Consider the following 26174-nt stretch of genomic DNA (forward strand, 5'->3'; position numbering starts at 1 on the left):
GTGGCTCCGTAGTTTGAAACCAATTCTGGTTATCGCTTCTCGGCCTTTTGGCTAAGATCAAGTGTAGTATCTGTTCTTATCAGTTTAATATCTGATACGTCCCCTATCTGGGGACCATATATTAAATGGATTTTTAGAACAGGGAGATGGAAAAAGAGCTTGCTCTGTCCACTCCACGCATTGACCTGGTATTGCAGTATCTCCAGGACCGGTGCACCCCTTCTTTAATGCAGTTTCTAAAATCAGAAAGAATTGAATTCAATGTTTTTTGTTCATTTTGCTTGTTTGTCGGATTTTGGGATGGACTCTTTGGCTTTGCTTTTCTTCTCCTCATTGGATTTTTCATGTTCAAAGTTGCAGAAGCCAGATTACAAGCTCATTTTGGTTCAACTTCAGCAACTGTGCATTGCATTGCCATGTAATGTGATGCAATGCTATCTTTCTAGCTCTCCCTTTTTACTTCCTTTTGGATAAACAGACATATTAGGCAAGCATTTTGGAGCTTTCACCTAAATAACTACAGGTGGTGAGATAAGCTGCACAATATAATTGACCTTTCAGTATATTGTTGCACACACACCATCTATTTAGCAAATGCCCTTGTTATCAACAGCAGCCTTTTAAACTCACCTGAGCTAACAGGTATGTGCGCTGGTTACTCTGCTGCGCTTAAAATTTCTTTTTTGGTTTGCTACAATGCCTTTTCTGAAACGTTGTCTCCTTCTGCTGGAACACTGACTTCTTTCATTTAATGCCTGCAGACTATAAAAGAGAACCCAACCCAAAAAGTTTGGTTGATTAGTCTGTGGCATTCTGTTAAACTGTTGCTTATGGCGGTCTCTGTGAGCTTCTCAGCGACATTCAGCCAGCCAGGTATCCTGCCTGCAGTAGATGGAATGTGGCAATGGAACGCTGGCTGCGCGTGTCATAATAGGCTCTGAGCCTTTATATACCTGTGCACAGCAGCAGCCACCTTCAGTCTGCTGCTGGACAGCCAGCAGCAGCAGGAGAGGTATGTAATCAGGAGCCCTCCTGCTAAGGGTAGACAGCTGCTCGTTCCACCCCACCCCCCGCCTTAATTGGTTCTCCTCCCTTCCAACGGTGTTGAGGCGGGTGGGAACAGCAGGGGGTGAAGGTGCTGTGTTTAAAGAGGTGGAGTTATGCAGATCTAAAACGCGTGGATTGCAGCAGCAGCAAGCCGAAAAGTGCAGGCATGTAAGGGATCTAGAGGTTGACAACATGTCTTCTTAACGGGAGTCCAGGAGCTCATCTCCACAAATGGACTTTTCAGGATCCTTGGGTGGCTCCGTAGTTTGAAACCAATTCTGGTTATCGCTTCTCGGCCTTTTGGCTAAGATCAAGTGTAGTATCTGTTCTTATCAGTTTAATATCTGATACGTCCCCTATCTGGGGACCATATATTAAATGGATTTTTAGAACAGGGAGATGGAAAAAGAGCTTGCTCTGTCCACTCCACGCATTGACCTGGTATTGCAGTATCTCCAGGACCGGTGCACCCCTTCTTTAATGCAGTTTCTAAAATCAGAAAGAATTGAATTCAATGTTTTTTGTTCATTTTGCTTGTTTGTCGGATTTTGGGATGGACTCTTTGGCTTTGCTTTTCTTCTCCTCATTGGATTTTTCATGTTCAAAGTTGCAGAAGCCAGATTACAAGCTCATTTTGGTTCAACTTCAGCAACTGTGCATTGCATTGCCATGTAATGTGATGCAATGCTATCTTTCTAGCTCTCCCTTTTTACTTCCTTTTGGATAAACAGACATATTAGGCAAGCATTTTGGAGCTTTCACCTAAATAACTACAGGTGGTGAGATAAGCTGCACAATATAATTGACCTTTCAGTATATTGTTGCACACACACCATCTATTTAGCAAATGCCCTTGTTATCAACAGCAGCCTTTTAAACTCACCTGAGCTAACAGGTATGTGCGCTGGTTACTCTGCTGCGCTTAAAATTTCTTTTTTGGTTTGCTACAATGCCTTTTCTGAAACGTTGTCTCCTTCTGCTGGAACACTGACTTCTTTCATTTAATGCCTGCAGACTATAAAAGAGAACCCAACCCAAAAAGTTTGGTTGATTAGTCTGTGGCATTCTGTTAAACTGTTGCTTATGGCGGTCTCTGTGAGCTTCTCAGCGACATTCAGCCAGCCAGGTATCCTGCCTGCAGTAGATGGAATGTGGCAATGGAACGCTGGCTGCGCGTGTCATAATAGGCTCTGAGCCTTTATATACCTGTGCACAGCAGCAGCCACCTTCAGTCTGCTGCTGGACAGCCAGCAGCAGCAGCAGCAGGAGAGGTATGTAATCAGGAGCCCTCCTGCTAAGGGTAGACAGCTGCTCGTTCCACCCCACCCCCCGCCTTAATTGGTTCTCCTCCCTTCCAACGGTGTTGAGGCGGGTGGGAACAGCAGGGGGTGAAGGTGCTGTGTTTAAAGAGGTGGAGTTATGCAGATCTAAAACGCGTGGATTGCAGCAGCAGCAAGCCGAAAAGTGCAGGCATGTAAGGGATCTAGAGGTTGACAACATGTCTTCTTAACGGGAGTCCAGGAGCTCATCTCCACAAATGGACTTTTCAGGATCCTTGGGTGGCTCCGTAGTTTGAAACCAATTCTGGTTATCGCTTCTCGGCCTTTTGGCTAAGATCAAGTGTAGTATCTGTTCTTATCAGTTTAATATCTGATACGTCCCCTATCTGGGGACCATATATTAAATGGATTTTTAGAACAGGGAGATGGAAAAAGAGCTTGCTCTGTCCACTCCACGCATTGACCTGGTATTGCAGTATCTCCAGGACCGGTGCACCCCTTCTTTAATGCAGTTTCTAAAATCAGAAAGAATTGAATTCAATGTTTTTTGTTCATTTTGCTTGTTTGTCGGATTTTGGGATGGACTCTTTGGCTTTGCTTTTCTTCTCCTCATTGGATTTTTCATGTTCAAAGTTGCAGAAGCCAGATTACAAGCTCATTTTGGTTCAACTTCAGCAACTGTGCATTGCATTGCCATGTAATGTGATGCAATGCTATCTTTCTAGCTCTCCCTTTTTACTTCCTTTTGGATAAACAGACATATTAGGCAAGCATTTTGGAGCTTTCACCTAAATAACTACAGGTGGTGAGATAAGCTGCACAATATAATTGACCTTTCAGTATATTGTTGCACACACACCATCTATTTAGCAAATGCCCTTGTTATCAACAGCAGCCTTTTAAACTCACCTGAGCTAACAGGTATGTGCGCTGGTTACTCTGCTGCGCTTAAAATTTCTTTTTTGGTTTGCTACAATGCCTTTTCTGAAACGTTGTCTCCTTCTGCTGGAACACTGACTTCTTTCATTTAATGCCTGCAGACTATAAAAGAGAACCCAACCCAAAAAGTTTGGTTGATTAGTCTGTGGCATTCTGTTAAACTGTTGCTTATGGCGGTCTCTGTGAGCTTCTCAGCGACATTCAGCCAGCCAGGTATCCTGCCTGCAGTAGATGGAATGTGGCAATGGAACGCTGGCTGCGCGTCTCATAATAGGCTCTGAGCCTTTATATACCTGTGCACAGCAGCAGCCACCTTCAGTCTGCTGCTGGACAGCCAGCAGCAGCAGCAGCAGCAGGAGAGGTATGTAATCAGGAGCCCTCCTGCTAAGGGTAGACAGCTGCTCGTTCCACCCCACCCCCCGCCTTAATTGGTTCTCCTCCCTTCCAACGGTGTTGAGGCGGGTGGGAACAGCAGGGGGTGAAGGTGCTGTGTTTAAAGAGGTGGAGTTATGCAGATCTAAAACGCGTGGATTGCAGCAGCAGCAAGCCGAAAAGTGCAGGCATGTAAGGGATCTAGAGGTTGACAACATGTCTTCTTAACGGGAGTCCAGGAGCTCATCTCCACAAATGGACTTTTCAGGATCCTTGGGTGGCTCCGTAGTTTGAAACCAATTCTGGTTATCGCTTCTCGGCCTTTTGGCTAAGATCAAGTGTAGTATCTGTTCTTATCAGTTTAATATCTGATACGTCCCCTATCTGGGGACCATATATTAAATGGATTTTTAGAACAGGGAGATGGAAAAAGAGCTTGCTCTGTCCACTCCACGCATTGACCTGGTATTGCAGTATCTCCAGGACCGGTGCACCCCTTCTTTAATGCAGTTTCTAAAATCAGAAAGAATTGAATTCAATGTTTTTTGTTCATTTTGCTTGTTTGTCGGATTTTGGGATGGACTCTTTGGCTTTGCTTTTCTTCTCCTCATTGGATTTTTCATGTTCAAAGTTGCAGAAGCCAGATTACAAGCTCATTTTGGTTCAACTTCAGCAACTGTGCATTGCATTGCCATGTAATGTGATGCAATGCTATCTTTCTAGCTCTCCCTTTTTACTTCCTTTTGGATAAACAGACATATTAGGCAAGCATTTTGGAGCTTTCACCTAAATAACTACAGGTGGTGAGATAAGCTGCACAATATAATTGACCTTTCAGTATATTGTTGCACACACACCATCTATTTAGCAAATGCCCTTGTTATCAACAGCAGCCTTTTAAACTCACCTGAGCTAACAGGTATGTGCGCTGGTTACTCTGCTGCGCTTAAAATTTCTTTTTTGGTTTGCTACAATGCCTTTTCTGAAACGTTGTCTCCTTCTGCTGGAACACTGACTTCTTTCATTTAATGCCTGCAGACTATAAAAGAGAACCCAACCCAAAAAGTTTGGTTGATTAGTCTGTGGCATTCTGTTAAACTGTTGCTTATGGCGGTCTCTGTGAGCTTCTCAGCGACATTCAGCCAGCCAGGTATCCTGCCTGCAGTAGATGGAATGTGGCAATGGAACGCTGGCTGCGCGTGTCATAATAGGCTCTGAGCCTTTATATACCTGTGCACAGCAGCAGCCACCTTCAGTCTGCTGCTGGACAGCCAGCAGCAGCAGGAGAGGTATGTAATCAGGAGCCCTCCTGCTAAGGGTAGACAGCTGCTCGTTCCACCCCACCCCCCGCCTTAATTGGTTCTCCTCCCTTCCAACGGTGTTGAGGCGGGTGGGAACAGCAGGGGGTGAAGGTGCTGTGTTTAAAGAGGTGGAGTTATGCAGATCTAAAACGCGTGGATTGCAGCAGCAGCAAGCCGAAAAGTGCAGGCATGTAAGGGATCTAGAGGTTGACAACATGTCTTCTTAACGGGAGTCCAGGAGCTCATCTCCACAAATGGACTTTTCAGGATCCTTGGGTGGCTCCGTAGTTTGAAACCAATTCTGGTTATCGCTTCTCGGCCTTTTGGCTAAGATCAAGTGTAGTATCTGTTCTTATCAGTTTAATATCTGATACGTCCCCTATCTGGGGACCATATATTAAATGGATTTTTAGAACAGGGAGATGGAAAAAGAGCTTGCTCTGTCCACTCCACGCATTGACCTGGTATTGCAGTATCTCCAGGACCGGTGCACCCCTTCTTTAATGCAGTTTCTAAAATCAGAAAGAATTGAATTCAATGTTTTTTGTTCATTTTGCTTGTTTGTCGGATTTTGGGATGGACTCTTTGGCTTTGCTTTTCTTCTCCTCATTGGATTTTTCATGTTCAAAGTTGCAGAAGCCAGATTACAAGCTCATTTTGGTTCAACTTCAGCAACTGTGCATTGCATTGCCATGTAATGTGATGCAATGCTATCTTTCTAGCTCTCCCTTTTTACTTCCTTTTGGATAAACAGACATATTAGGCAAGCATTTTGGAGCTTTCACCTAAATAACTACAGGTGGTGAGATAAGCTGCATAATATAATTGACCTTTCAGTATATTGTTGCACACACACCATCTATTTAGCAAATGCCCTTGTTATCAACAGCAGCCTTTTAAACTCACCTGAGCTAACAGGTATGTGCGCTGGTTACTCTGCTGCGCTTAAAATTTCTTTTTTGGTTTGCTACAATGCCTTTTCTGAAACGTTGTCTCCTTCTGCTGGAACACTGACTTCTTTCATTTAATGCCTGCAGACTATAAAAGAGAACCCAACCCAAAAAGTTTGGTTGATTAGTCTGTGGCATTCTGTTAAACTGTTGCTTATGGCGGTCTCTGTGAGCTTCTCAGCGACATTCAGCCAGCCAGGTATCCTGCCTGCAGTAGATGGAATGTGGCAATGGAACGCTGGCTGCGCGTGTCATAATAGGTTCTGAGCCTTTATATACCTGTGCACAGCAGCAGCCACCTTCAGTCTGCTGCTGGACAGCCAGCAGCAGCAGGAGAGGTATGTAATCAGGAGCCCTCCTGCTAAGGGTAGACAGCTGCTCGTTCCACCCCACCCCCCGCCTTAATTGGTTCTCCTCCCTTCCAACGGTGTTGAGGCGGGTGGGAACAGCAGGGGGTGAAGGTGCTGTGTTTAAAGAGGTGGAGTTATGCAGATCTAAAACGCGTGGATTGCAGCAGCAGCAAGCCGAAAAGTGCAGGCATGTAAGGGATCTAGAGGTTGACAACATGTCTTCTTAACGGGAGTCCAGGAGCTCATCTCCACAAATGGACTTTTCAGGATCCTTGGGTGGCTCCGTAGTTTGAAACCAATTCTGGTTATCGCTTCTCGGCCTTTTGGCTAAGATCAAGTGTAGTATCTGTTCTTATCAGTTTAATATCTGATACGTCCCCTATCTGGGGACCATATATTAAATGGATTTTTAGAACAGGGAGATGGAAAAAGAGCTTGCTCTGTCCACTCCACGCATTGACCTGGTATTGCAGTATCTCCAGGACCGGTGCACCCCTTCTTTAATGCAGTTTCTAAAATCAGAAAGAATTGAATTCAATGTTTTTTGTTCATTTTGCTTGTTTGTCGGATTTTGGGATGGACTCTTTGGCTTTGCTTTTCTTCTCCTCATTGGATTTTTCATGTTCAAAGTTGCAGAAGCCAGATTACAAGCTCATTTTGGTTCAACTTCAGCAACTGTGCATTGCATTGCCATGTAATGTGATGCAATGCTATCTTTCTAGCTCTCCCTTTTTACTTCCTTTTGGATAAACAGACATATTAGGCAAGCATTTTGGAGCTTTCACCTAAATAACTACAGGTGGTGAGATAAGCTGCACAATATAATTGACCTTTCAGTATATTGTTGCACACACACCATCTATTTAGCAAATGCCCTTGTTATCAACAGCAGCCTTTTAAACTCACCTGAGCTAACAGGTATGTGCGCTGGTTACTCTGCTGCGCTTAAAATTTCTTTTTTGGTTTGCTACAATGCCTTTTCTGAAACGTTGTCTCCTTCTGCTGGAACACTGACTTCTTTCATTTAATGCCTGCAGACTATAAAAGAGAACCCAACCCAAAAAGTTTGGTTGATTAGTCTGTGGCATTCTGTTAAACTGTTGCTTATGGCGGTCTCTGTGAGCTTCTCAGCGACATTCAGCCAGCCAGGTATCCTGCCTGCAGTAGATGGAATGTGGCAATGGAACGCTGGCTGCGCGTGTCATAATAGGCTCTGAGCCTTTATATACCTGTGCACAGCAGCAGCCACCTTCAGTCTGCTGCTGGACAGCCAGCAGCAGCAGCAGCAGGAGAGGTATGTAATCAGGAGCCCTCCTGCTAAGGGTAGACAGCTGCTCGTTCCACCCCACCCCCCGCCTTAATTGGTTCTCCTCCCTTCCAACGGTGTTGAGGCGGGTGGGAACAGCAGGGGGTGAAGGTGCTGTGTTTAAAGAGGTGGAGTTATGCAGATCTAAAACGCGTGGATTGCAGCAGCAGCAAGCCGAAAAGTGCAGGCATGTAAGGGATCTAGAGGTTGACAACATGTCTTCTTAACGGGAGTCCAGGAGCTCATCTCCACAAATGGACTTTTCAGGATCCTTGGGTGGCTCCGTAGTTTGAAACCAATTCTGGTTATCGCTTCTCGGCCTTTTGGCTAAGATCAAGTGTAGTATCTGTTCTTATCAGTTTAATATCTGATACGTCCCCTATCTGGGGACCATATATTAAATGGATTTTTAGAACAGGGAGATGGAAAAAGAGCTTGCTCTGTCCACTCCACGCATTGACCTGGTATTGCAGTATCTCCAGGACCGGTGCACCCCTTCTTTAATGCAGTTTCTAAAATCAGAAAGAATTGAATTCAATGTTTTTTGTTCATTTTGCTTGTTTGTCGGATTTTGGGATGGACTCTTTGGCTTTGCTTTTCTTCTCCTCATTGGATTTTTCATGTTCAAAGTTGCAGAAGCCAGATTACAAGCTCATTTTGGTTCAACTTCAGCAACTGTGCATTGCATTGCCATGTAATGTGATGCAATGCTATCTTTCTAGCTCTCCCTTTTTACTTCCTTTTGGATAAACAGACATATTAGGCAAGCATTTTGGAGCTTTCACCTAAATAACTACAGGTGGTGAGATAAGCTGCACAATATAATTGACCTTTCAGTGTATTGTTGCACACACACCATCTATTTAGCAAATGCCCTTGTTATCAACAGCAGCCTTTTAAACTCACCTGAGCTAACAGGTATGTGCGCTGGTTACTCTGCTGCGCTTAAAATTTCTTTTTTGGTTTGCTACAATGCCTTTTCTGAAACGTTGTCTCCTTCTGCTGGAACACTGACTTCTTTCATTTAATGCCTGCAGACTATAAAAGAGAACCCAACCCAAAAAGTTTGGTTGATTAGTCTGTGGCATTCTGTTAAACTGTTGCTTATGGCGGTCTCTGTGAGCTTCTCAGCGACATTCAGCCAGCCAGGTATCCTGCCTGCAGTAGATGGAATGTGGCAATGGAACGCTGGCTGCGCGTGTCATAATAGGCTCTGAGCCTTTATATACCTGTGCACAGCAGCAGCCACCTTCAGTCTGCTGCTGGACAGCCAGCAGCAGCAGCAGCAGCAGGAGAGGTATGTAATCAGGAGCCCTCCTGCTAAGGGTAGACAGCTGCTCGTTCCACCCCACCCCCCGCCTTAATTGGTTCTCCTCCCTTCCAACGGTGTTGAGGCGGGTGGGAACAGCAGGGGGTGAAGGTGCTGTGTTTAAAGAGGTGGAGTTATGCAGATCTAAAACGCGTGGATTGCAGCAGCAGCAAGCCGAAAAGTGCAGGCATGTAAGGGATCTAGAGGTTGACAACATGTCTTCTTAACGGGAGTCCAGGAGCTCATCTCCACCAATGGACTTTTCAGGATCCTTGGGTGGCTCCGTAGTTTGAAACCAATTCTGGTTATCGCTTCTCGGCCTTTTGGCTAAGATCAAGTGTAGTATCTGTTCTTATCAGTTTAATATCTGATACGTCCCCTATCTGGGGACCATATATTAAATGGATTTTTAGAACAGGGAGATGGAAAAAGAGCTTGCTCTGTCCACTCCACGCATTGACCTGGTATTGCAGTATCTCCAGGACCGGTGCACCCCTTCTTTAATGCAGTTTCTAAAATCAGAAAGAATTGAATTCAATGTTTTTTGTTCATTTTGCTTGTTTGTCGGATTTTGGGATGGACTCTTTGGCTTTGCTTTTCTTCTCCTCATTGGATTTTTCATGTTCAAAGTTGCAGAAGCCAGATTACAAGCTCATTTTGGTTCAACTTCAGCAACTGTGCATTGCATTGCCATGTAATGTGATGCAATGCTATCTTTCTAGCTCTCCCTTTTTACTTCCTTTTGGATAAACAGACATATTAGGCAAGCATTTTGGAGCTTTCACCTAAATAACTACAGGTGGTGAGATAAGCTGCACAATATAATTGACCTTTCAGTGTATTGTTGCACACACACCATCTATTTAGCAAATGCCCTTGTTATCAACAGCAGCCTTTTAAACTCACCTGAGCTAACAGGTATGTGCGCTGGTTACTCTGCTGCGCTTAAAATTTCTTTTTTGGTTTGCTACAATGCCTTTTCTGAAATGTTGTCTCCTTCTGCTGGAACACTGACTTCTTTCATTTAATGCCTGCAGACTATAAAAGAGAACCCAACCCAAAAAGTTTGGTTGATTAGTCTGTGGCATTCTGTTAAACTGTTGCTTATGGCGGTCTCTGTGAGCTTCTCAGCGACATTCAGCCAGCCAGGTATCCTGCCTGCAGTAGATGGAATGTGGCAATGGAACGCTGGCTGCGCGTGTCATAATAGGCTCTGAGCCTTTATATACCTGTGCACAGCAGCAGCCACCTTCAGTCTGCTGCTGGACAGCCAGCAGCAGCAGCAGGAGAGGTATGTAATCAGGAGCCCTCCTGCTAAGGGTAGACAGCTGCTCGTTCCACCCCACCCCCCGCCTTAATTGGTTCTCCTCCCTTCCAACGGTGTTGAGGCGGGTGGGAACAGCAGGGGGTGAAGGTGCTGTGTTTAAAGAGGTGGAGTTATGCAGATCTAAAACGCGTGGATTGCAGCAGCAGCAAGCCGAAAAGTGCAGGCATGTAAGGGATCTAGAGGTTGACAACATGTCTTCTTAACGGGAGTCCAGGAGCTCATCTCCACAAATGGACTTTTCAGGATCCTTGGGTGGCTCCGTAGTTTGAAACCAATTCTGGTTATCGCTTCTCGGCCTTTTGGCTAAGATCAAGTGTAGTATCTGTTCTTATCAGTTTAATATCTGATACGTCCCCTATCTGGGGACCATATATTAAATGGATTTTTAGAACAGGGAGATGGAAAAAGAGCTTGCTCTGTCCACTCCACGCATTGACCTGGTATTGCAGTATCTCCAGGACCGGTGCACCCCTTCTTTAATGCAGTTTCTAAAATCAGAAAGAATTGAATTCAATGTTTTTTGTTCATTTTGCTTGTTTGTCGGATTTTGGGATGGACTCTTTGGCTTTGCTTTTCTTCTCCTCATTGGATTTTTCATGTTCAAAGTTGCAGAAGCCAGATTACAAGCTCATTTTGGTTCAACTTCAGCAACTGTGCATTGCATTGCCATGTAATGTGATGCAATGCTATCTTTCTAGCTCTCCCTTTTTACTTCCTTTTGGATAAACAGACATATTAGGCAAGCATTTTGGAGCTTTCACCTAAATAACTACAGGTGGTGAGATAAGCTGCACAATATAATTAACCTTTCAGTATATTGTTGCACACACACCATCTATTTAGCAAATGCCCTTGTTATCAACAGCAGCCTTTTAAACTCACCTGAGCTAACAGGTATGTGCGCTGGTTACTCTGCTGCGCTTAAAATTTCTTTTTTGGTTTGCTACAATGCCTTTTCTGAAACGTTGTCTCCTTCTGCTGGAACACTGACTTCTTTCATTTAATGCCTGCAGACTATAAAAGAGAACCCAACCCAAAAAGTTTGGTTGATTAGTCTGTGGCATTCTGTTAAACTGTTGCTTATGGCGGTCTCTGTGAGCTTCTCAGCGACATTCAGCCAGCCAGGTATCCTGCCTGCAGTAGATGGAATGTGGCAATGGAACGCTGGCTGCGCGTGTCATAATAGGCTCTGAGCCTTTATATACCTGTGCACAGCAGCAGCCACCTTCAGTCTGCTGCTGGACAGCCAGCAGCAGCAGCAGCAGGAGAGGTATGTAATCAGGAGCCCTCCTGCTAAGGGTAGACAGCTGCTCGTTCCACCCCACCCCCCGCCTTAATTGGTTCTCCTCCCTTCCAACGGTGTTGAGGCGGGTGGGAACAGCAGGGGGTGAAGGTGCTGTGTTTAAAGAGGTGGAGTTATGCAGATCTAAAACGCGTGGATTGCAGCAGCAGCAAGCCGAAAAGTGCAGGCATGTAAGGGATCTAGAGGTTGACAACATGTCTTCTTAACGGGAGTCCAGGAGCTCATCTCCACAAATGGACTTTTCAGGATCCTTGGGTGGCTCCGTAGTTTGAAACCAATTCTGGTTATCGCTTCTCGGCCTTTTGGCTAAGATCAAGTGTAGTATCTGTTCTTATCAGTTTAATATCTGATACGTCCCCTATCTGGGGACCATATATTAAATGGATTTTTAGAACAGGGAGATGGAAAAAGAGCTTGCTCTGTCCACTCCACGCATTGACCTGGTATTGCAGTATCTCCAGGACCGGTGCACCCCTTCTTTAATGCAGTTTCTAAAATCAGAAAGAATTGAATTCAATGTTTTTTGTTCATTTTGCTTGTTTGTCGGATTTTGGGATGGACTCTTTGGCTTTGCTTTTCTTCTCCTCATTGGATTTTTCATGTTCAAAGTTGCAGAAGCCAGATTACAAGCTCATTTTGGTTCAACTTCAGCAACTGTGCATTGCATTGCCATGTAATGTGATGCAATGCTATCTTTCTAGCTCTCCCTTTTTACTTCCTTTTGGATAAACAGACATATTAGGCAAGCATTTTGGAGCTTTCACCTAAATAACTACAGGTGGTGAGATAAGCTGCACAATATAATTGACCTTTCAGTATATTGTTGCACACACACCATCTATTTAGCAAATGCCCTTGTTATCAACAGCAGCCTTTTAAACTCACCTGAGCTAACAGGTATGTGCGCTGGTTACTCTGCTGCGCTTAAAATTTCTTTTTTGGTTTGCTACAATGCCTTTTCTGAAACGTTGTCTCCTTCTGCTGGAACACTGACTTCTTTCATTTAATGCCTGCAGACTATAAAAGAGAACCCAACCCAAAAAGTTTGGTTGTTTAGTCTGTGGCATTCTGTTAAACTGTTGCTTATGGCGGTCTCTGTGAGCTTCTCAGCGACATTCAGCCAGCCAGGTATCCTGCCTGCAGTAGATGGAATGTGGCAATGGAACGCTGGCTGCGCGTGTCATAATAGGCTCTGAGCCTTTATATACCTGTGCACAGCAGCAGCCACCTTCAGTCTGCTGCTGGACAGCCAGCAGCAGCAGCAGCAGGAGAGGTATGTAATCAGGAGCCCTCCTGCTAAGGGTAGACAGCTGCTCGTTCCACCCCACCCCCCGCCTTAATTGGTTCTCCTCCCTTCCAACGGTGTTGAGGCGGGTGGGAACAGCAGGGGGTGAAGGTGCTGTGTTTAAAGAGGTGGAGTTATGCAGATCTAAAACGCGTGGATTGCAGCAGCAGCAAGCCGAAAAGTGCAGGCATGTAAGGGATCTAGAGGTTGACAACATGTCTTCTTAACGGGAGTCCAGGAGCTCATCTCCACAAATGGACTTTTCAGGATCCTTGGGTGGCTCCGTAGTTTGAAACCAATTCTGGTTATCGCTTCTCGGCCTTTTGGCACGATCTGTAGTGGGTTGTGACATTGGGCTGAAGGTTACTGTGGTGGCAGAACCGATTCTTGGCCTTTGGAGATATCCAGTGCTGCTTTTGGGAATCGGTGCTAAAGCTGCAGTGCCTTTTCTTTACGGAGGACGGTGTGTTGGAGGGAGGACGAACTTCGTGGAGGCTGCGATCCGTGTGTGATATTTTCCTTGGTATCTGGAAAAGAAGAGGAAAATCATGGAGACAAGGAGAAACCCTGGAGGAAGGAAGGAGAATCAAGCAAGCAACCCGAATGATTATTTCTCGGAGGAGCATCCGCTGAAGGACACCATCAGGTTCGTGGTTGCTCCTGACCACCGGCAGGTGAAAGATTCTCAATTTATTTTCAATGTTATTTGTAAGCTCTTGAAGATCGACAAGGAGCATCTTTTTTGCTTTCAATCTTTTTTTTCTCGAGGACTTTATGATGTTACGCTTAATAAAGCCTCGCAGTGTGAAAGTGCCTACGCTCTTTATGAAGTAAATAAAGAGAAGGTAGAGCTGGAGGGGGTGAAAGTAATCCCCTCTTTTCAGTTTTCAATGAAAGTACTGACGATTCATTTGTTTAGTCCATTTATTACAGACTCTGAGGTTGAAAGTTACCTATCAATGTATTGTGACAAAATCATCCCTAAGAGACGCGGGGAAACACAGTTTGGAGTGTGGAACGGGAAACGTGTGTATGTGGTATCATTTAGGAAGAACCCGAATGAGGAGGGGGGCGTGTCCAGACCTCCGCTGCAGGTTTATATCAACCATAGCCGCGGTTATTTATTCTTCCCAGGGATGCCACACTACTGCCGTGTGTGTAAAAAATATGGACATCTGGATGCAGAATGTAACAAGTGTTTTAGTTGCATGGGTACTCCTCACCAGATGGATGAGTGCCCTAAAAATAAGAAAAAGGATGTAGAGGAGATGGACACATCGCCTGAAGAACAGCAACAAGAAGCTAAAGACGATGTGGAAGCAGGCATTGCTGCTGAAGAGGAAAAAGGGGAAGAGGAGAAAGAAAGGAGTGAGAAGGAGGAGACAGAAAGAAAGAGAAAAGAGGAAGAGGAGGGACGGGCAATGAAGGAGAAGAAGAAGGAGGAACGGGTTAAAAAATCACAAGAAGAAGAGGAAAGGAAGTTGGAAGAAAGGAAGAGAAAGAAGGAAGAGGAAAAACAGAAGAGGATAGAGGACATAGAAAAAAGGGCCATGGAGATAAAGAAACAGATGGAAAGGAAAAAGAGAGAAGAGCAGAAGAAAGAAGATAAGAAGAAAGAAGATAAGAATGAAAAGAAGAAGATAGAAGAACAGAAGAAAGAAGATCAGAAGAGAGAAGAGAAGAGTCAAATGTTGCAAGAAATTTCTCCACTAAGTAAAGGGAGTAGTTGTGGAAGGGAAAGTGATATTCCAGAAGTAGTGGAGTCCACTCCTACTAATTCCCTGTCGCAGAGCTTACCTTGCGCGCAGGTACAAATGGACTGCACAGAAAAATCTCTAAAAAGAAGTGTGGATAGAAGTGATAATGAAGGAATACCATGTGGTGGGAAAGTAAAGGCATTAGAAGCAACAAGTCTGCTGGGGAGTGTGTCATCTTCGGATGTATCAGATCTGGAGGTAGACCCATCTTCTCCGGCAGTAGAGAATGAGGGCGGAGGGAAGAGCCCTGCACTAAATGTTAGAAGATGATCCGCTCAATGTCCCTGAATGTTCAGGGGTTTAACGACCTATATAAGAGAACTGCTTTATATGATTTTTTAAATAATGAAAATATTGATTTTATCTTTCTACAAGAATGTAATTTGACAAAAAAAATAAGCTATGAATATTTACAGGGTATATGGAAGGGTAACTTATGCTTTTCTGGTGGGAACGAGTCAAAAAGTGATGGTGTGGGGTTTTTATGCTCTAAAGATTGGGAGATTGTAAATTATGAAGAGATATACCCTGGGAGGATTTTAAGAATTGATGTGCAGAAAAATGGGAAGAAAGTGAGGTGTTTTAATGTGTATGCAAATGCAGAAAAAGCCTTGAGATTACATTTGTTTGAACTTTTGCAGCTGTTTTTACCTGGAGTAGATCCATTAGTTTTAGGTGGGGATTTTAATTGTCATTTAAAAAATGTAAAAGATGGGTCAGCTTCATGTCTTAGAAATATTTTAGCAGCTTTTAATCTTAAAGATACATGGGCATTAGATGGACAAAAAAAGGAGCATGAAGTCACTTGGGTGGGGAGAGGTGTTTCATCCAGAATAGATTATATTTTTATATCTCAAGCCCTAACATGCTCAGGTTTTAAAACGCATTCAACACCTTTTTCAGATCATAAAATAATAGAATGTAGTTTTAAAATAGAATCAGATGTGGATAAAAGACCGTCACACTGGAAATTTAATGTATCCCTACTACAAGACGAGGTGGTTATGGAAGGTTTTAAAAAGCTGTATGAAAAACTGAAGCTAAAAAAAACGTTTTTTAAATCTATTTTTAATTGGTGGGATTTTGTCAAGAAGGAGGTAAAAATATTTTTTATTAAAGAAGGAAAGAAGAAAGCTGCTGCAAAACGTATTTTTTATAATGATCTTAATGCTAAACTGCAATGTTTTTTTCACCTCGAAAATAACGGATGTGATATGCAGGAGGCGATCCGAACAACAAAAGAAAAGATCCAAAACTGCCTGAAAGAAAAAGGTAAAGAAATTATTTTTAATTCCCGAGTAAAAGTTTTAGACGAGGATGAAAAATGCACAAAATTCTTTTTTAAAAAAATATGTGACAAGAAGGATTATATGAAGGTTTTGGAAGGAGAAACAAGTTTGGAGGGGAAGAAGATGAAAGCAAAAGAATTTTATGATGATTTATTTTCTGTTAAAAACACGGATGTGTCTCTAAAAAAACATTTTTTAGAAGGACTGGAAAAAAATTTTAATGCGGAAGATAAATCTTTTTTAATAGGGAATTTTACTAAAGAGGAAGTTTTTAATACAATTAATACGCTACAAAATAACAAAACGCCGGGAGCAGATGGACTACCTGTTGAATTTTACAAGTGTTTATGGGAGATCATGGGTGAGGATTTTTATGAAGTAATTTTAGAAGCAGAAGCATCTTTTAGTGTCCCAGAGTCGTGGTGGGAGGGTCTTATTGTTTTATTATTTAAGAAAGGAAATAAAGAACTGATTAAAAATTGGAGACCAATAACCCTTTTAAATACGGACTGTAAGGTATATGCAAAGTTACTAGCAAATAGATTAAAAAAGGTAATCGGCTCAGTAATAGAAGTGGATCAGACGTGTGCAGTGCCAAATCGGAGAATCAGCGACTCATTGATTTTAATCAGGGATGTTTTATGGGATGTTTTAGACAGAAAACAAAAGCTTGCTCTAATTACTTTGGATTTTGAAAAAGCGTACGATAGAGTTGCCCATGATTTTTTATTTGCAGTTTTAGAGAAAATGGGATGCCCGGATGTTTTTAGCAAACGTATTAAATCTCTTTACAAATCATGTTTTAGCAAAATATCTATTAATGTTTTTTTATCTGATAATGTAAAAATAAACTGTGGCGTTAAACAGGGGTGTCCCTTATCCCCTATTCTTTTTATTTGTGCAATTGAACCACTTTTAGCAGCTTTTAGGAGAGATAAGGTAATCAATGGTTTTTTTATTCCCGGGAGTTGCAATGAACAAGTTAAAGTGGTGGCATATATGGATGATGTGACGGTTTTAGTTAAAGACACTAGAAGCATGAACAGAGCCATAAGAACAGTGGATTGGTTTGGGGGCGCATCGGGTTTTAAAATTAACATGGAAAAATCTGGTATTTTAACTGTTGGTGATTTTATTGTAGATTCTGAGTGTAAATTAACAAGAATGAATGAAGTAAAAATTTTAGGTATTTATTTCTCAGAGTCAGGTGGTAATGTTAAGAAATTGGGAGTCTCTGCTGGAAAGAGTTAAGAAAAAGATTACTTTCTGGCAGTTGAGAGATCTTACCCTGGAAGGAAAAATTTTAATTATTAGACAGGTTTTACTCCCAATGTTTTTATATGTCTCAACAGTTTTTATCCCCCAAAATAATATCATGAAGAGAGTTATTAAGGTATGTTTTAATTTTTTATGGAGATCCAAGATGGAAAGAGTAAAGAGAGAGGAGATATATAAATCAAAGAAAAAAGGTGGGAAAGGTTTTCCGGATATTAGGTCCTTTTTATATGCAAAGTATGTAGCGAACTGGGTATGCACTTTATTAGGACCAGGCTCTAAGCTAAAGTTGTTTTCTATATATAATTTAGGTTTCTATATTAGAAATTATAAATGGTTGGAGATGTCTCTAAATAGGCCTTATAGGTTTTTACCTCCAGGAAATTATATTGTTTTAGAAAAAATTTTAAGAGATTTTAAACTTAAGATGGTCGAAATAAATGTTCTTAAATGCCATAAAAAAATCCTAAAAATCCTGGAAGAGAGAATAGGTATCAGTCCTGTGGAACATTTTTCATTCAAAATTGTGGAAAGAATCTGGATGAATGTAAATTATAGTGTGTTATCTAATGAACACAGGGATTTACTCTGGTGTATAGTAAAAGACTGCCTGCCAACCCGTGAGTTCCAACACAGGCGTGGGTTGGTAAGATCTGAAGTGTGCCCAAGATCCAGGTGTGGGAATAGTGAAACACCCATGCACATCTTCTGGAATTGTAATTTTGCACAGACAATATGGAGGAAAGTGTGCAATATAGTGAGAGCTGTGAGTACTGTTAATTTTTTGGATTTTAACAGAGTATTTTATGGGATGGGGATAAGAGAGGAGGATTTTAAAATTGTATGGATTATTATTGCATGTGTGAAGGCGGCATTGTGGAAAGCAAGGAACATTTTAGTGTTTAAACATAAGGAAGTAACAGTCGACCAGTGTATTAAATTATGTCTAAGTTATTTGTACATGTATTTCTGGAGGGACAAAATGACGCTTGGCAAGGTGAAAGCAAATGAGAAATGGAAACAATGTAAATGGAATGAACTTACCTTGTAAGCTTTGATTTTTTGAAAACCTGTGGAAAAACAAAAAAACAAAAACAAAAACAAACAAAAAAAAATAGCCAAAACTATATATTTTTTTTTTAAAAAAAAAAGAGGGAAAAAATAAATAAATATATATATATAAAAGAAAAAGAAAATAAAAGATTTGGAGAAGTATTAAAATTGGTAGAATGCACGATGATGGATTTGAGTCTTCTTATCTTTTTGTTGATTCCAAGACTTTGTAATCTGAGTGTAAAAAAAAAAAAAAAAAAATCTGTTCTTATCAGTTTAATATCTGATACGTCCCCTATCTGGGGACCATATATTAAATGGATTTTTAGAACAGGGAGATGGAAAAAGAGCTTGCTCTGTCCACTCCACGCATTGACCTGGTATTGCAGTATCTCCAGGACCGGTGCACCCCTTCTTTAATGCAGTTTCTAAAATCAGAAAGTATTGAATTCAATGTTTTTTGTTCATTTTGCTTGTTTGTCGGATTTTGGGATGGACTCTTTGGCTTTGCTTTTCTTCTCCTCATTGGATTTTTCATGTTCAAAGTTGCAGAAGCCAGATGACAAGCTCATTTTGGTTCAACTTCAGCAACTGTGCATTGCATTGCCATGTAATGTAACGCAATGCTATCTTTCTAGCTCTTCCTCTTTACTTCCTTTTGGATAAACAGACATATTAGGCAAGCATTTTGGAGCTTTCACCTAAATAACTACAGGTGGTGAGATAAGCTGCACAATATAATTGACCTTTCAGTATATTGTTGCACACACACCATCTATTTAGCAAATGCCCTTGTTATCAACAGCAGCCTTTTAAACTCACCTGAGCTAACAGGTATGTGCGCTGGTTACTCTGCTGCGCTTAAAATTTCTTTTTTGGTTTGCTACAATGCCTTTTCTGAAACGTTGTCTCCCTCTGCTGGAACACTGACTTCTTTCAATTAATGCCTGCAGACTATAAAAGAGAACCCAACCCAAAAAGTTTGGTTGATTAGTCTGTGGCATTCTGTTAAACTGTTGCTTATGGCGGTCTCTGTGAGCTTCTCAGCGACATTCAGCCAGCCAGGTATCCTGCATGCAGTAGATGGAATGTGGCAATGGAACGCTGGCTGCGCGTGTCATAATAGGCTCTGAGCCTTTATATACCTGCGCACAGCAGCAGCCACCTTCAGTCTGCTGCTGGACAGCCAGCAGCAGCAGGAGAGGTAAGTAATCAGCAGCCCTCCTGCTAAGGGTAGACAGCTGCTCGTTCCACCCCACCCCCCGCCTTAATTGGTTCTCCTCCCTTCCAACGGTGTTGAGGCGGGTGGGAACAGCAGGGGGTGAGGGTGCTGTGTTTAAAGAGGTGGAGTTATGCAGATCTAAAACGCGTGGATTGCAGCAGCAGCAAGCCGAAAAGTGCAGGCATGTAAGGGATCTAGAGGTTGACAACATGTCTTCTTAACGGGAGTCCAGGAGCTCATCTCCACAAATGGACTCTTCAGGATCCTTGGGTGGCTCCGTAGTTCGAAACCAATTCTGGTTATCGCTTCTCGGCCTTTTGGCTAAGATCAAGTGTAGTATCTTTTGAAAAGGCAGTTTTGTCCTTGGGCTGCCCTAGTAAATTGATGCATATTACACACTGGTTTGGTGCACTTGTTAGTACGCCAGGTGGCTCATAGAGTTATCTGATGGAAAACATGGCCCTCCAGGATCGAAGTCACTAGGCTGGGTAAGTGTGAGGGCTTTGGAGCAATGTGCCCCAGGAGTAGGCGCCCTGGTGGGAGTCCAAGCTTACTGGGACTGGGAACCCCAGAAAGACTTGGCTTCGTAGCACGCCGCACCTTTGCCAATCATACTTTCTGAGCAACCCCCCCTATTCCTGGCCTTCGGGCTAGGAAGGGGAATTTTTATAAACCCGGTCGGAGGTCCGGTCAGCTTTGGGCTGAGAAACCAACACAGGCTCCAGCTCCACTAGGGTGGCAGCCTAGATGGAAGCTGGGAGCACGAAAACGGCTCTTCTCCGGCTTCGGCTAGGGAGAGCATCGGAGATCCCTGACCCTCGCTGTGGCCTTCTGGCTCGGAGGGATGGGGATGGTTTATTGGGGACCCTCTCCTCCGGGAAGGGTCCACATGAATCCTCGCCTCGTGCGCTGTTTTGGTGTGACTTCGGTCACATTTTTCAGTGCCTTGGATGCAGCTTCAATCAAAAAAAAAATCTGTTCTTATCTGTTTCATATCTGATACGTCCCCTATCTGGGGACCATATATTAAATGGATTTTTAGAACAGGGAGATGGAAAAAGAGCTTGCTCTGTCCACTCCACGCATTGACCTGGTATTGCAGTATCTCCAGGACCGGTGCACCCCTTCTTTAATGCAGTTTCTAAAATCAGAAAGTATTTAATTCAATGTTTTTTGTTCATTTTGCTTGTTTGTCGGATTTTGGGATGGACTCTTTGGCTTTGCTTTTCTTCTCCTCATTGGATTTTTCATGTTCAAAGTTGCAGAAGCCAGATGACAAGCTCATTTTGGTTCAACTTCAGCAACTGTGCATTGCATTGCCATGTAATGTAACGCAATGCTATCTTTCTAGCTCTCCCTCTTTACTTCCTTTTGGATAAACAGACATATTAGGCAAGCATTTTGGAGCTTTCACCTAAATAACTACAGGTGGTGAGATAAGCTGCACAATATAATTGACCTTTCAGTATATTGTTGCACACACACCATCTATTTAGCAAATGCCCTTGTTATCAACAGCAGCCTTTTAAACTCACCTGAGCTAACAGGTATGTGCGCTGGTTACTCTGCTGCGCTTAAAATTTCTTTTTTGGTTTGCTACAATGCCTTTTCTGAAACGTTGTCTCCCTCTGCTGGAACACTGACTTCTTTCAATTAATGCCTGCAGACTATAAAAGAGAACCCAACCCAAAAAGTTTGGTTGATTAGTCTGTGGCATTCTGTTAAACTGTTGCTTATGGCGGTCTCTGTGAGCTTCTCAGCGACATTCAGCCAGCCAGGTATCCTGCCTGCAGTAGATGGAATGTGGCAATGGAACGCTGGCTGCGCGTGTCATAATAGGCTCTGAGCCTTTATATACCTGCGCACAGCAGCAGCCACCTTCAGTCTGCTGCTGGACAGCCAGCAGCAGCAGGAGAGGTAAGTAATCAGCAGCCCTCCTGCTAAGGGTAGACAGCTGCTCGTTCCACCCCACCCCCCGCCTTAATTGGTTCTCCTCCCTTCCAACGGTGTTGAGGCGGGTGGGAACAGCAGGGGGTGAGGGTGCTGTGTTTAAAGAGGTGGAGTTATGCAGATCTAAAACGCGTGGATTGCAGCAGCAGCAAGCCGAAAAGTGCAGGCATGTAAGGGATCTAGAGGTTGACAACATGTCTTCTTAACGGGAGTCCAGGAGCTCATCTCCACAAATGGACTCTTCAGGATCCTTGGGTGGCTCCGTAGTTCGAAACCAATTCTGGTTATCGCTTCTCGGCCTTTTGGCTAAGATCAAGTGTAGTATCTGTTCTTATCAGTTTAATATCTGATACGTCCCCTATCTGGGGACCATATATTAAATGGATTTTTAGAACAGGGAGATGGAAAAAGAGCTTGCTCTGTCCACTCCACGCATTGACCTGGTATTGCAGTATCTCCAGGACCGGTGCACCCCTTCTTTAATGCAGTTTCTAAAATCAGAAAGTATTGAATTCAATGTTTTTTGTTCATTTTGCTTGTTTGTCGGATTTTGGGATGGACTCTTTGGCTTTGCTTTTCTTCTCCTCATTGGATTTTTCATGTTCAAAGTTGCAGAAGCCAGATGACAAGCTCATTTTGGTTCAACTTCAGCAACTGTGCATTGCATTGCCATGTAATGTAACGCAATGCTATCTTTCTAGCTCTCCCTCTTTACTTCCTTTTGGCTAAACAGACATATTAGGCAAGCATTTTGGAGCTTTCACCTAAATAACTACAGGTGGTGAGATAAGCTGCACAATATAATTGACCTTTCAGTATATTGTTGCACACACACCATCTATTTAGCAAATGCCCTTGTTATCAACAGCAGCCTTTTAAACTCACCTGAGCTAACAGGTATGTGCGCTGGTTACTCTGCTGCGCTTAAAATTTCTTTTTTGGTTTGCTACAATGCCTTTTCTGAAACGTTGTCTCCCTCTGCTGGAACACTGACTTCTTTCAATTAATGCCTGCAGACTATAAAAGAGAACCCAACCCAAAAAGTTTGGTTGATTAGTCTGTGGCATTCTGTTAAACTGTTGCTTATGGCGGTCTCTGTGAGCTTCTCAGCGACATTCAGCCAGCCAGGTATCCTGCCTGCAGTAGATGGAATGTGGCAATGGAACGCTGGCTGCGCGTGTCATAATAGGCTCTGAGCCTTTATATACCTGCGCACAGCAGCAGCCACCTTCAGTCTGCTGCTGGACAGCCAGCAGCAGCAGGAGAGGTAAGTAATCAGCAGCCCTCCTGCTAAGGGTAGACAGCTGCTCGTTCCACCCCACCCCCCGCCTTAATTGGTTCTCCTCCCTTCCAACGGTGTTGAGGCGGGTGGGAACAGCAGGGGGTGAGGGTGCTGTGTTTAAAGAGGTGGAGTTATGCAGATCTAAAACGTGTGGATTGCAGCAGCAGCAAGCCGAAAAGTGCAGGCATGTAAGGGATCTAGAGGTTGACAACATGTCTTCTTAACGGGAGTCCAGGAGCTCATCTCCACAAATGGACTCTTCAGGATCCTTGGGTGGCTCCGTAGTTCGAAACCAATTCTGGTTATCGCTTCTCGGCCTTTTGGCTAAGATCAAGTGTAGTATCTGTTCTTATCAGTTTAATATCTGATACGTCCCCTATCTGGGGACCATATATTAAATGGATTTTTAGAACAGGGAGATGGAAAAAGAGCTTGCTCTGTCCACTCCACGCATTGACCTGGTATTGCAGTATCTCCAGGACCGGTGCACCCCTTCTTTAATGCAGTTTCTAAAATCAGAAAGTATTGAATTCAATGTTTTTTGTTCATTTTGCTTGTTTGTCGGATTTTGGGATGGACTCTTTGGCTTTGCTTTTCTTCTCCTCATTGGATTTTTCATGTTCAAAGTTGCAGAAGCCAGATGACAAGCTCATTTTGGTTCAACTTCAGCAACTGTGCATTGCATTGCCATGTAATGTAACGCAATGCTATCTTTCTAGCTCTCCCTCTTTACTTCCTTTTGGATAAACAGACATATTAGGCAAGCATTTTGGAGCTTTCACCTAAATAACTACAGGTGGTGAGATAAGCTGCACAATATAATTGACCTTTCAGTATATTGTTGCACACACACCATCTATTTAGCAAATGCCCTTGTTATCAACAGCAGCCTTTTAAACTCACCTGAGCTAACAGGTATGTGCGCTGGTTACTCTGCTGCGCTTAAAATTTCTTTTTTGGTTTGCTACAATGCCTTTTCTGAAACGTTGTCTCCCTCTGCTGGAACACTGACTTCTTTCAATTAATGCCTGCAGACTATAAAAGAGAACCCAACCCAAAAAGTTTGGTTGATTAGTCTGTGGCATTCTGTTAAACTGTTGCTTATGGCGGTCTCTGTGAGCTTCTCAGCGACATTCAGCCAGCCAGGTATCCTGCCTGCAGTAGATGGAATGTGGCAATGGAACGCTGGCTGCGCGTGTCATAATAGGCTCTGAGCCTTTATATACCTGCGCACAGCAGCAGCCACCTTCAGTCTGCTGCTGGACAGCCAGCAGCAGCAGGAGAGGTAAGTAATCAGCAGCCCTCCTGCTAAGGGTAGACAGCTGCTCGTTCCACCCCACCCCCCGCCTTAATTGGTTCTCCTCCCTTCCAACGGTGTTGAGGCGGGTGGGAACAGCAGGGGGTGAGGGTGCTGTGTTTAAAGAGGTGGAGTTATGCAGATCTAAAACGCGTGGATTGCAGCAGCAGCAAGCCGAAAAGTGCAGGCATGTAAGGGATCTAGAGGTTGACAACATGTCTTCTTAACGGGAGTCCAGGAGCTCATCTCCACAAATGGACTCTTCAGGATCCTTGGGTGGCTCCGTAGTTCGAAACCAATTCTGGTTATCGCTTCTCGGCCTTTTGGCTAAGACCAAGTGTCTTGTCTGGGGTCCTTGAGTGTTTTCCCTTGGCCTTCCGGCATCGCCATCTTGATGGCTTAAGCCGGTTGCTGCTTTAGGGGGAGAACGAGGAGGAACGAGAGAGTGATCATAATGGGCGTGAAGATACGCTATGCTGGGACCGATGACAATCGGGTTCGCAATGCATTCCGCATTGAAGTTGATGCTGCTGTCAGAGAGCGTTTCAATCTGTCGTATATGGTGCACGAGGTGATCTTCAAAATCCTGGAAGTGACAAGAGAAAACATCGTCTGCCTGCAGGAATCCCGGAAAGAAGGACGGTATGTCTTGGTGCTACAATCTATGGCGGCTTGCCGGAACCTGTATAAGAAGTTGAGGGAGCAGGAGAAGAATCCAACCTTGCATGGTTTGACTTTTACAGTCTTGTACTCCAAAGGTGATGTTCCCCTAGTCATATTTATGTATAATCCCTTTGTGCACGAACATGACATTGCGACTTTTCTTAAGAGGCATTGTGACTTTGTGAGCAACAGTCACAAAATCATGAACGAGGAGAACTTATGGACTGGCAAATACAGATATTTTGTCAGATTTGGGGAAAGTTCTTCAGAGCCTGGAGGTGTTCATTACCCTTCCCAAAGTTTCTCTATCGGGAGAGATAGGGGTATTCTCTTCTTTCCTGAGGCCCCAGTTTTTTGCAGGAAATGTAAGAAGTACGGACACTTACAAGAGGTTTGTACTGCTGTGCCTGTTTGCTCCAAGTGCAACCAAAGTGGGCATGTTGCTAAGGACTGTACCAATCCAATTGTTTGCAATGCTTGTGGTATGGAGGGGCATGCCTTTAAGGATTGTACTCGTCGTGCGAACGAGGGCAAGGCAAGGGCATACTCTGAGGTGGTCTCGAACTCTCCGAGGCCTAAGAGTGTGGCACCTGAGGCCGCAGTTTCTTCCAGGGTGAAGGTAGTGGAACAGCGTGTGGAGACTGCTCCAGTGAGGGCGTCTGCTGACCTACTGGTGGAGCCCGGGAGAGTGGAAGAGGTTCTGGCAGCTGAGATGGATATTTCTTCCTATCAGGGGGGTTTCATTGACTCCTTTTGTGAAGAACGTGAGGGAGCCTTGGAAATCCCAGGGGACCAGGCTCTCAGTTGGAGCAGTGAAAGTATGGATGAAGAGGGAGCTGGAGGTCAAGGAGACTTCACTGAGACTGGGGTGAGGTCTTCTGAGGAACCGGACCGCGCTAAGAATAAAAGGGCCCGGTTGTCTGAACCATCAAGTAGCCAATGCGTGGCAAGTCCGGTGAGTGAGCGGGATTACCCAGTGGTTTCTCTTTCTCCTGCGTCAACGGCTTACCTGGAGGAGAATTTGGAGTCCACTATCTTTCAGCTAAGTGGGAGTTCGCCGGATGACAAAGGATAAGGAAGGCATGTTTTTTTGCTGAGACTGGTGTTTCTGGTTTTTGAGCCAAAGAATGGTCTCTAAACCAAATTGGGACATTGCGTCCCTTAATGTAAGACTTTTAAAGTCTAGAGTTAGAAGATCTGTGATTCTGGACTTCTTACATAACCATTCTTTTGATATTATGTGTCTACAGGAGTGTGGTATAGAAGAACCCCTGGAAGACGCTGATTGGCCATATGGCCAGCATATCTGGTCTGGCTCTAGTGGGAATAAAAATGATGGAGTTGGGATAGTATTAAATAATAGAAATTTTGTTTTTGAATATTATAAGGTAATAGAGGTGGGTCGTTGCATCTCTGCAGTTGTGTGTGGGAGGGGGTGGAAAGTTAAAATTATAAATATTTATGGTCCTACAAAAAAAGAAGACAGGTTAAGTTTATTAGATAAATTATGTTTAGAATTACCTGGTAGGATCCCTGTGATAGTAACAGGTGATTTTAACTGTGTAACTGAGGGGAAAGTTGATGCCTCAGGAAAAAAATTGGCAAACATTATTTCTG

General features: G+C 43.5%; 13 non-coding genes and 2 pseudogenes across 13 annotated transcripts; all 15 read left to right on the forward strand.

Moving 5' to 3' along the window:
- Positions 1-31: 31 nt before the first annotated feature.
- On the forward strand, positions 32-222 carry LOC141229746 (U2 spliceosomal RNA). Its single transcript, XR_012296368.1, has one exon. It is a non-coding gene; the product is annotated as a U2 spliceosomal RNA (small nuclear RNA).
- A 1109-nt stretch (positions 223-1331) lies between these two features.
- LOC141229748 (U2 spliceosomal RNA) lies at positions 1332-1522 on the forward strand. The gene has a single exon (XR_012296370.1). It is a non-coding gene; the product is annotated as a U2 spliceosomal RNA (small nuclear RNA).
- A 1115-nt stretch (positions 1523-2637) lies between these two features.
- LOC141229749 (U2 spliceosomal RNA) lies at positions 2638-2828 on the forward strand. The gene has a single exon (XR_012296371.1). It is a non-coding gene; the product is annotated as a U2 spliceosomal RNA (small nuclear RNA).
- Positions 2829-3946: 1118 nt separating this feature from the next.
- Positions 3947-4137, forward strand: LOC141229750 (U2 spliceosomal RNA). The gene has a single exon (XR_012296372.1). It is a non-coding gene; the product is annotated as a U2 spliceosomal RNA (small nuclear RNA).
- Positions 4138-5246: 1109 nt separating this feature from the next.
- On the forward strand, positions 5247-5437 carry LOC141229751 (U2 spliceosomal RNA). The gene has a single exon (XR_012296373.1). It is a non-coding gene; the product is annotated as a U2 spliceosomal RNA (small nuclear RNA).
- A 1109-nt stretch (positions 5438-6546) lies between these two features.
- On the forward strand, positions 6547-6737 carry LOC141229752 (U2 spliceosomal RNA). The gene has a single exon (XR_012296374.1). It is a non-coding gene; the product is annotated as a U2 spliceosomal RNA (small nuclear RNA).
- Positions 6738-7852: 1115 nt separating this feature from the next.
- Positions 7853-8043, forward strand: LOC141229507 (U2 spliceosomal RNA). The gene has a single exon (XR_012296167.1). It is a non-coding gene; the product is annotated as a U2 spliceosomal RNA (small nuclear RNA).
- A 1118-nt stretch (positions 8044-9161) lies between these two features.
- On the forward strand, positions 9162-9352 carry LOC141229508 (U2 spliceosomal RNA). The gene has a single exon (XR_012296168.1). It is a non-coding gene; the product is annotated as a U2 spliceosomal RNA (small nuclear RNA).
- Positions 9353-10464: 1112 nt separating this feature from the next.
- Positions 10465-10655, forward strand: LOC141229510 (U2 spliceosomal RNA). Its single transcript, XR_012296169.1, has one exon. It is a non-coding gene; the product is annotated as a U2 spliceosomal RNA (small nuclear RNA).
- Positions 10656-11770: 1115 nt separating this feature from the next.
- On the forward strand, positions 11771-11961 carry LOC141229511 (U2 spliceosomal RNA). The gene has a single exon (XR_012296170.1). It is a non-coding gene; the product is annotated as a U2 spliceosomal RNA (small nuclear RNA).
- A 6384-nt stretch (positions 11962-18345) lies between these two features.
- Positions 18346-18557, forward strand: LOC141229666 (U2 spliceosomal RNA; annotated as a pseudogene).
- Positions 18558-19666: 1109 nt separating this feature from the next.
- On the forward strand, positions 19667-19782 carry LOC141229713 (U2 spliceosomal RNA; annotated as a pseudogene).
- Positions 19783-20306: 524 nt separating this feature from the next.
- On the forward strand, positions 20307-20492 carry LOC141229671 (U2 spliceosomal RNA). The gene has a single exon (XR_012296323.1). It is a non-coding gene; the product is annotated as a U2 spliceosomal RNA (small nuclear RNA).
- A 1109-nt stretch (positions 20493-21601) lies between these two features.
- Positions 21602-21792, forward strand: LOC141229512 (U2 spliceosomal RNA). The gene has a single exon (XR_012296171.1). It is a non-coding gene; the product is annotated as a U2 spliceosomal RNA (small nuclear RNA).
- A 1109-nt stretch (positions 21793-22901) lies between these two features.
- LOC141229514 (U2 spliceosomal RNA) lies at positions 22902-23092 on the forward strand. Its single transcript, XR_012296173.1, has one exon. It is a non-coding gene; the product is annotated as a U2 spliceosomal RNA (small nuclear RNA).
- The last annotated feature ends 3082 nt before the right edge of the window (positions 23093-26174 follow it).

The sequence above is a fragment of the Phyllobates terribilis genome, unplaced genomic scaffold (assembly GCF_046119375.1).
Source record: "Phyllobates terribilis strain yellow unplaced genomic scaffold, ASM4611937v1 Scaffold_487__1_contigs__length_1357975, whole genome shotgun sequence".
In the NCBI taxonomy this organism is placed as follows: Eukaryota; Metazoa; Chordata; class Amphibia; order Anura; family Dendrobatidae; genus Phyllobates; species Phyllobates terribilis.